The 8586-nt window shown below is 47.2% G+C and overlaps 1 pseudogene; it reads left to right on the top strand.

Moving 5' to 3' along the window:
- The first annotated feature begins 5268 nt into the window (after positions 1-5268).
- Positions 5269-6832, top strand: LOC124019144 (annotated as a pseudogene).
- The last annotated feature ends 1754 nt before the right edge of the window (positions 6833-8586 follow it).

Raw genomic sequence — 8586 nt, 5'->3', positions numbered from 1 at the left:
TTCAGATGGATTCCGCTAAGGTCCAAGCTGTCAGTGATTGGCCCGTTCCAAGGTCACGTGTCGAGTTGCAGCGCTTTAGGTTTCGCTAATTTCTATCGGCGTTTCATTCGTAATTTCGGTCAAGTTGCTGCCCCTCTCACAGCTCTTACTTCTGTCAAGACGTGTTTTAAGTGGTCCGGTTCCGCCCAGGGAGCTTTTGATCTTCTAAAAGAACGTTTTACGTCCGCTCCTATCCTCGTTACTCCTGACGCCACTAGACAATTCATTGTCGAGGTTGACGCTTCAGAGGTAGGCGTGGGAGCCATTCTATCCCAGCGCTTCCAGTCTGACGATAAGGTTCATCCTTGCGCTTATTTTTCTCATCGCCTGTCGCCATCTGAGCGCAACTATGATGTGGGTAACCGTGAACTGCTCGCCATCCGCTTAGCCCTAGGCGAATGGCGACAGTGGTTGGAGGGGGCGACCCGTCCTTTTGTCGTTTGGACAGACCATAAGAACCTTGAGTACATCCGTTCTGCCAAACGACTTAATGCCCGTCAAGCTCGTTGGGCGTTGTTTTTCGCTCGTTTCGAGTTTGTGATTTCTTACCGTCCGGGTAGCAAGAACACCAAGCCTGATGCCTTATCCCGTCTGTTTAGTTCTTCTGTGGCTTCTACTGATCCCGAGGGGATTCTTCCTTATGGGCGTGTTGTCGGGTTAACAGTCTGGGGAATTGAAAGACAGGTTAAGCAAGCACTCACGCACACTGCGTCCGCGCGCTTGTCCTAGTAACCTCCTTTTCGTTCCTGTTTCCACTGCCTGGCTGTTCTTCAGTGGGCTCACTCTGCCAAGTTAGCTGGTCATCCCGGTGTTCGAGGCACTCTTGCGTCTATTCGCCAGCGCTTTTGGTGGCCGACTCAGGAGCGTGACACGCGCCGTTTCGTGGCTGCTTGTTCGGACTGCGCGCAGACTAAGTCGGGTAACTCTCCTCCTGCCGGTCGTCTCAGACCGCTCCCCATTCCTTCTCGACCATGGTCTCACATCGCCTTAGACTTCATTACCGGTCTGCCTTTGTCTGCGGGGAAGACTGTGATTCTTACGGTTGTCGATAGGTTCTCTAAGGCGGCACATTTCATTCCCCTCGCTAAACTTCCTTCCGCTAAGGAGACGGCACAAATCATTATTGAGAATGTATTCAGAATTCATGGCCTCCCGTTAGACGCCGTTTCAGACAGAGGCCCGCAATTCACGTCACAGTTTTGGAGGGAGTTCTGTCGCTTGATTGGTGCGTCCGTCAGTCTCTCTTCCGGGTTTCATCCCCAGTCTAACGGTCAAGCAGAGAGGGCCAATCAGACGATTGGTCGCATACTACGCAGCCTTTCTTTCAGAAACCCTGCGTCTTGGGCAGAACAGCTCCCCTGGGCAGAATACGCTCACACCCGCTTCCTTCGTCTGCTACCGGGTTATCTCCGTTTCAGAGTAGTCTGGGTTACCAGCCTCCTCTGTTCTCATCCCAGCTTGCCGAGTCCAGCGTTCCTCCGCTCAAGCGTTTGTCCAACGCTGTGAGCGCACCTGGAGGAGGGTGAGGTCTGCACTTTGCCGTTACAGGGCACAGACGGTGAGAGCCGCCAATAAACGCAGGATTAAGAGTCCAAGGTATTGTTGCGGCCAGAGAGTGTGGCTTTCCACTCGCAACCTTCCTCTTACGACAGCTTCTCGTAAGTTGACTCCGCGGTTCATTGGTCCGTTCCGTGTCTCCCAGGTCGTCAATCCTGTCGCTGTGCGACTGCTTCTTCCGCGACATCTTCGTCGCGTCCATCCTGTCTTCCATGTCTCCTGTGTTAAGCCCTTTCTTCGCACCCCGTTCGTCTTCCCTCCCCTCCCGTCCTTGTCGAGAGCGCACCTATTTACAAGGTACATAAGATCATGGACATGCGTTCTCGGGACGGGGTCACCAATACTTAGTGGATTGGGAGGGTTACGGTCCTGAGGAGAGGAGTTGGGTTCCGTCTCGGGACGTGCTGGACCGTTCACTCATCGATGATTTCCTCCGTTGCCGCCAGGATTCCTCCTCGAGTGCGCCAGGAGGCGCTCGGTGAGTGGGGGGGTACTGTCATGTTTGTCATTTATTATCATGTCTTGTCCCTGTGCTCCCCATTCTATTCGTTTCCCTCTGCTGGTCTTATTAGGTTCTTTCCCTCTTTCTATCCCTCTCTCTCCCTCCCTCTCTCACTCTCTCGCTCTCTCTTCTCTCTATCGTTCCGTTCCTGCTCCCAGCTGTTCCTATTCCCCTAATCATCATTTAGTCTTCCCACACCTGTTCCCGATCCTTTCCCCTGATTAGAGTCCCTATTTCTTCCTTTGTGTTCCGTTCCTGTCCTGTCGGTTCCTTGTTTAGAATTCACCGTGCTGTGATTGTGTATCGCCCTGTCCTGTCGTGTTTTTGCCTTCATCAGATGCTGCGTGTGAGCAGGTGTCTCTGTCAGCTACGGCCTGCGCCTACCCGGGCGACCTGCAGTCTGTGGCCGCTTCTCCTGTTATTCCCCTCTACAGACTAGAGGATTTCTGTTATTCCCTGTTTGGACATTTCCTGTTAAGGATTCAGGATTTGTCGTTTTCTGTTTGGACTTGAATAAACTCTGTTTCTGTTAAGTCGCTTTTGGGTCCTCTTTCACCTGCATGACAGTTTCAATGAGAGCCCAAGCACTTCCCCAGTGTTGCCCCAGATCATGTATGAAGACATTGCGCATCTCCAGTCAGAACAGGCCTTGCACAAACGTTTCCCCCCAGCTCATTATCTGGCTGGCACCTGCATTGTGTTGTTTTCCTTACAAGGTTGTTTTCCTTACAAATTGGACTTTGGACATGTGTGCGTTCCTATCAAAGTAAGTGGCTTATTTTCTGTATATCTTGTTGTTTCTGCTGTAGCACACCATATGTATGTATGGATCATAATGTCTTTACTGTTTTATTCACGTTTTCAAGTACTGGTGACAAATCATGCATTTCGATTCTTTCAGATTGTACTTGATGATGTGTGTAAAATACTTTTTTGAATGTAGTACTGATTAGTACTGATTATGATGAGCTGATGCTAAGCTACTTGCCAGCTATGTGTGGCACCGTGTTTGTTGACATCATACAATGCATTCTGGTTGTCACGTAAGCTTCTGTCAGACCAAATATGTTATACCAAGGGATAGTTCACTCAAATGAATTATGGTGCTTTCAAGACAACTGTAAAATCACGATGTCAATGATCTTCAGATCGGAAAGTCGGAGCTCTAGAAAAAGGCCCGAGTTCCCAAGTTGGAGTTTTATGACCGTTCAGATTTGACCATTTTTTTCAGAGTTTCCAGTTGTCTTAGAATACACTGAAGTCGGAGATTTCCCAGTTCCCAGTCATTTTGAATGCGACATTAGATTGTAACTTTGGTACCTCAGGGTTGCCAGCTCAGACCCCCTTTTCCAAGGGTTTAATTTGAATTAGTATAAACTTCCCCCTGGAGCTCGAGGCGCCCGGGCTTCCTTCGTCACGCGCATCAGCGATCCTTTGGACTCACCTGGACTCAATCACCTGTTATTTCCTTCCCTACATCAGTCTGTCCCCCAGCTCGGTTCCCCGCTTCCACATTAACGTTCCTATGTTGTTTTGTTACCCGTGTGCTGATGCTGTGTCTGTTTCGTGCCTTGTCTGTTCCTCATTAAATGTTTGACTCCACGTACCTGCTTCGACTCCAGCGTCAGTCCTTACACATAGTAATATTTCCTGCATCATATCCCCCATAATACTTTCCCCCCATTTCTACCCCCCCCACGAACTTGAAAACCCCCCATAAATTAAATTAACCCCACCACAAACTGCCCTAAAATGGTTTCATCCCTGTTTAGCTTTCACACTACGGTTAGGCTAGGCAGTAGGCTTGTATCTGGTGTGATGATCTGTGAGGTGAAAACATTTTCTTTGCTTTGTGATTTGTCAAATATAGTAAACAGCTTGTCAAGTCATGTGCTCCGGTTCTTGTATACTGTAACAAGTACATCGACGATTTGTAATATGCTGAAAAGTGGCTAAACTAAGTTGATATTTTTCTGGCAATGAGCGCAGCCATCTTTGACTTTGTTTATGGCATTCTGGGATTAGAGAGGATTCGCCAAGTCAAACATAAAAACCATGGTTACCATCATAAAGAATTTAGCTGCTGTCAGCTTAGTTGACACGCATTTATTTTGTAAACAACATTACATTAGTCTCTTGTGCTCACCAGAGATGTGGTACAGCAGCACAACCTGTCATTTAGACTGGCTTATGGAATGAGTTTGGCTGTGGATGTGTTCCGTGTGATGATTGGATAAAGAAGTTTGCATTCATCTTTACAATAAAAGGTCAAATTGAGGAATAAAGTTGAAGACGTTTATTTTCCATCAGCACCATAAAATATTTAGATGCTGTTCAGACAACAATGCTGTTAAGGTGCGTTTGTTGCGTCATACGTTCTGTTGCTACTGTTCCAATCACATATTTGAGATCGTACGCTGCAGGGAGCACTCATCAACCATCACAAATACGTGATCATACGCGTCAAAGGGTTGAGGACTAGAGGTGTTAGCACTGTTGTGGACATAAAGGGAAAAGTCTCTCTCTTTCGGTGTCATTATTACCCAGCTTTAAAAAAGAAAGGCATATATAGTTGATGTAACTCCATAACCGAGTTCCAAGAATGAAGAGTGTTAGTTGGAGCCTTTTGCACCAAAGTGGGATTTCATTGACTATAACTTCACAACTTCAGTTAAAAACTTCATGGAATGAACAACCCTTCTGCAATTTATTACATGTTGTTAGAGCGCCAGCAGCCCACTATTATCATCCTATTGAAATGAGTTGACTTACCCAGTCCAGGTCAGGGCTCTTGTCCTGTGTGACAGACAGCAGGTAGAGGGCAGACCTGAGCACACAGGGAGGCAGGGCCGAGTCTCCCTGCTCCTGCACCGAGCACAGCAGAGTCACCACACAGGAGAACACCGTGGAGTCAGGGAGCAGCCTGGTACACACACACACACACACACACACACACACACACACACACACACACACACACACACACACACACACACACACACACACACACACACACACACACACACACACACACACACACACACAATGTTTTATGATGCACGTGCTTGCGCACACAACATTTACATTTACATTTAAGTCATTTAGCAGACGCTCTTATCCAGAGCGACTTACAAATTGGTTCAAAGTATATTATTGTGACTTAATTTCAGACAGTAAATGCATGGAAGTTCCCTGGAGGGCTCTCGAGTCCAGGAGAAAACATTGGTCAGTGATGCAACCACATAACGTATACCATACATAGACAATATCTAAATGCACACACATGCCTATTCATAGGAATATTGACTTTTTGAAACGGCCTCCTCAGACATTCATAAGAACTACACTTAAGCATATATCTAAACAATTTTAAGACTTAAACATACTTCAAATAAACGTTTTACTAGTTACAAGTTCAACTTGTTTTTAAGCAGCTTTTGATACAAAGCCCCACCGACTGAAGCAGCGTTGTATGTGACTAAAGTACAATCGAAATCCCTTTTTTGGAACCAAATTTCATTTTCATGAATTACAATGTAAAAATGTTGTTAAGGGCGCTCACATTGTATCACACAATTTTTATTTGTGTCCAGTGAGCATTATCATGCAGTCAGATAAGATGTACAGTAATAAGGTTTTCAAAACAAAGACGTTTAAAGAACAGTACAAACATATAAAATCTCCTTTTGTTACTTTCTTTTTCCAAGCCTTCACTGCGGTCTGTGAGGTCTTTGAGGAGACGGAAGTCCGTTCAGAGTTCAAGTCCTCCTGAGCATCCGGCAGCAGCACAACCTCCCAGGTGCTTTTGGTATGTCAGACATGTACATCATCAGCCCTCACATACGACATCAACTTCTGCACACAGGAGTGCCCCGCTGTGAGTGGCTGGAGCTAACCGAGCTAACCAAGACTAGCTCCACTACTCCTATCACTAGCCGCCAAGCCAGGCTTCTGCTTCCACGGCCTGAACCAGCAACGATTGATGGTGCAGTGATAGGTACAGGTAGTGTATTGTATTGTACACACTGAGTGTACAAAACATTATGAACACTCTTTCCGAACATTGGGTTGCACCCTTTTCAGAATAGCCTCAATTAGTCGGGGCATGGACTCTACAAGGTGTCGAAAGCATTCCACAGGGATGCTGGCCCAGTTGACTCAATGCTTCCCACAGTTGTGTCAAGTTGGCTGGATGTCCTTTGGGTGGTGGACTATCCTGACCAACACGGGAACTGTTGAGTGTAGAAAAAACCCAGCAGCATTGCAGTTCTTGATACATTCAGACCAGGGCGCCTGGCACCTACTACCATACCCCCATTCAAAGGCACTTCAATCTTTTGCCCCTTGAACCTCTGAATGACACATACACAATCCATGCCTCAAGGCTTAAAATCCTTCTGTAGCATGTCTCCTCCTTCATCTACACTGATTAAAGTGAGTTTAACAAGTGGCATAAATAAGGGATCATAGCTTTTACCTGGATGCACCTGGTCAGTCTATGTCATGGAAAGAGCAGGTGTTCCTCATATTTTGTAGACTCAGTGTATATACACACACACACACGCACACACTCACATACATAACCCTCTCATGCTAAGTAAACCACTGGCTGCAGTAAACAGACATCTTTCAACGCAATGCCGTGTTGTTAATAACCTTAATAACAACTGAGCCAGTGTCTACATGTCCCCAAGTACCTGTCTCCATGCTGCAGGGCCAGGTGCAGCAATGTGAGCAGACAGTACTGAGTGGCCCTGGGGCCGGCAGGGTCGCATTGGGGCCCTGGGGACTCACACAGCAGAGAGGGCCACTCACACACGCGACAACACAGAGAGGGCAGGCTGGACCTCAACACAGCCTCTATCTCCTCACAGTCTAGGGAACAGAGAGAGAGAGAGAGAGAGTGAGAGACAGAGAGAGAGAGAGAGAGAGAGAGAGAGACAGAGAGAGAGAGCGAGAGACAGAGAGAGAGCGAGAGACAGAGAGAGAGAGCGAGAGAGAGACAGAGAGAGAGAGAGAGAGACAGAGAGAGAGAGAGAGACAGAGAGCGATAGAGACACTCAGAGAAAAGAGAGACGATAGAGACACTCAGAGAGAGAGAGACAGAGAGCGATAGAGACACTCAGAGAGAGAGACAGAGAGATAGAGACACTCAGAGAGAGACAGAGAGAGATAGAGACACTCAGAAGAGAGAGAGACAGAGCGATAGAGACACTCAGAGAGAGACAGAGAGCGATAGAGACACAGAGAAGAGAGACAGAAGGCTGATAGAGACACTCAGAGAGAGAGAGAGACAGAGAGACACTCAGAGAGAGAGAGACAGAGGGAGAGAGAAAAACACACTGATACCAGTTCTCTGTAGACCTTTTCATTATTGAATTGCATCACAGTCACAAACAGGACATCCACCACGCGTTACCCGGCATAATAAAGTCCAAAGGCTTTAAGTGCTACAAAGTGCTTTACCGTGACATGAAACCTTAATGCTACTGTGTTTTTCGTGGCTAATGTGTTGTGTCAGTACCTTGTGGGAGGATGCTGGCTACAGGGTCTGGTTGGGACAGAAAAGAGACACACTGAGCCTCTGCAGAAAACCACAGCGGAATGCATTCAGAGCTGGGTTTCTACCGTGAGATGAGAAAGAGTGAGTGAGTGTGAAAGAAAGAAAAGAGGGACAACTAAGAAAGGTAGATGTTTTCTTCTATACACTATATCTAATAATGGTATCAAACCTACTCCTGTGTGCAGTAAGTGTTCTGACTTAGCATTTCAATTGAGTTAAAAAAATACCCAAATGCACTTTGGACTGAGTTTCATTACAGCTCATAGGGGAGAGTTACAGTTAGTGAACCTCAAGCACAACCACATAGCCAGCCTGGCCTTTGGGCTTCCTCTTCGTCTGCACACAAGACAGACAAGACTGATCACGGATGAGAGAAGAGCCGTCATGGCCAGACTGAAACCAAGTGACGTGAAAGAAGCTTCTGTGTGTCACCTCTCACTTTCCTGGGCACTTTTACTGGGTCTACTCAATAACAAGTCTGTTATAACAGAGCCATTAGCAATTACCTGTCTGGGGTGTGATAGTGGTCTGTGTGTGTGTGTGTGTGTCTCAGGTTCTCCTGTTACTTGTTTCCTGCACAGGGGACAGCTTTGTGCTCAAGAGCCAGCCTGAAGAAACCAGAGGGTGCTGGAAAGAAGAGAGGAAGAAGAATGGAGGAAGGGGATGAGTCGGAGGTATGGTGGGAGGACAGAACATGGGTCATTATACCTGGGGGCGAGGAAAACAATGATGGAAAGAAAATGATCCCTGCCCCCGGACAACATACCCTCAGTTTGGCAGCGAAGAGGGGCATGAGGGAGGGTAGAAGATAGAACCCGGTACGACAGGATAGAGAAGAAGTGCTGGAGCACCTGGGCTATGGGCGGGCTCTAATGCTTCTACACATGTAGACACATGGTGCATGAACGTGTGTGTGCTGGGGCGG

Source organism: Oncorhynchus gorbuscha, unplaced genomic scaffold, assembly GCF_021184085.1.
Source record: "Oncorhynchus gorbuscha isolate QuinsamMale2020 ecotype Even-year unplaced genomic scaffold, OgorEven_v1.0 Un_scaffold_7086, whole genome shotgun sequence".
Classification (NCBI taxonomy): Eukaryota; Metazoa; Chordata; class Actinopteri; order Salmoniformes; family Salmonidae; genus Oncorhynchus; species Oncorhynchus gorbuscha.
This window is presented reverse-complemented; position numbering and strand designations above follow the sequence as displayed.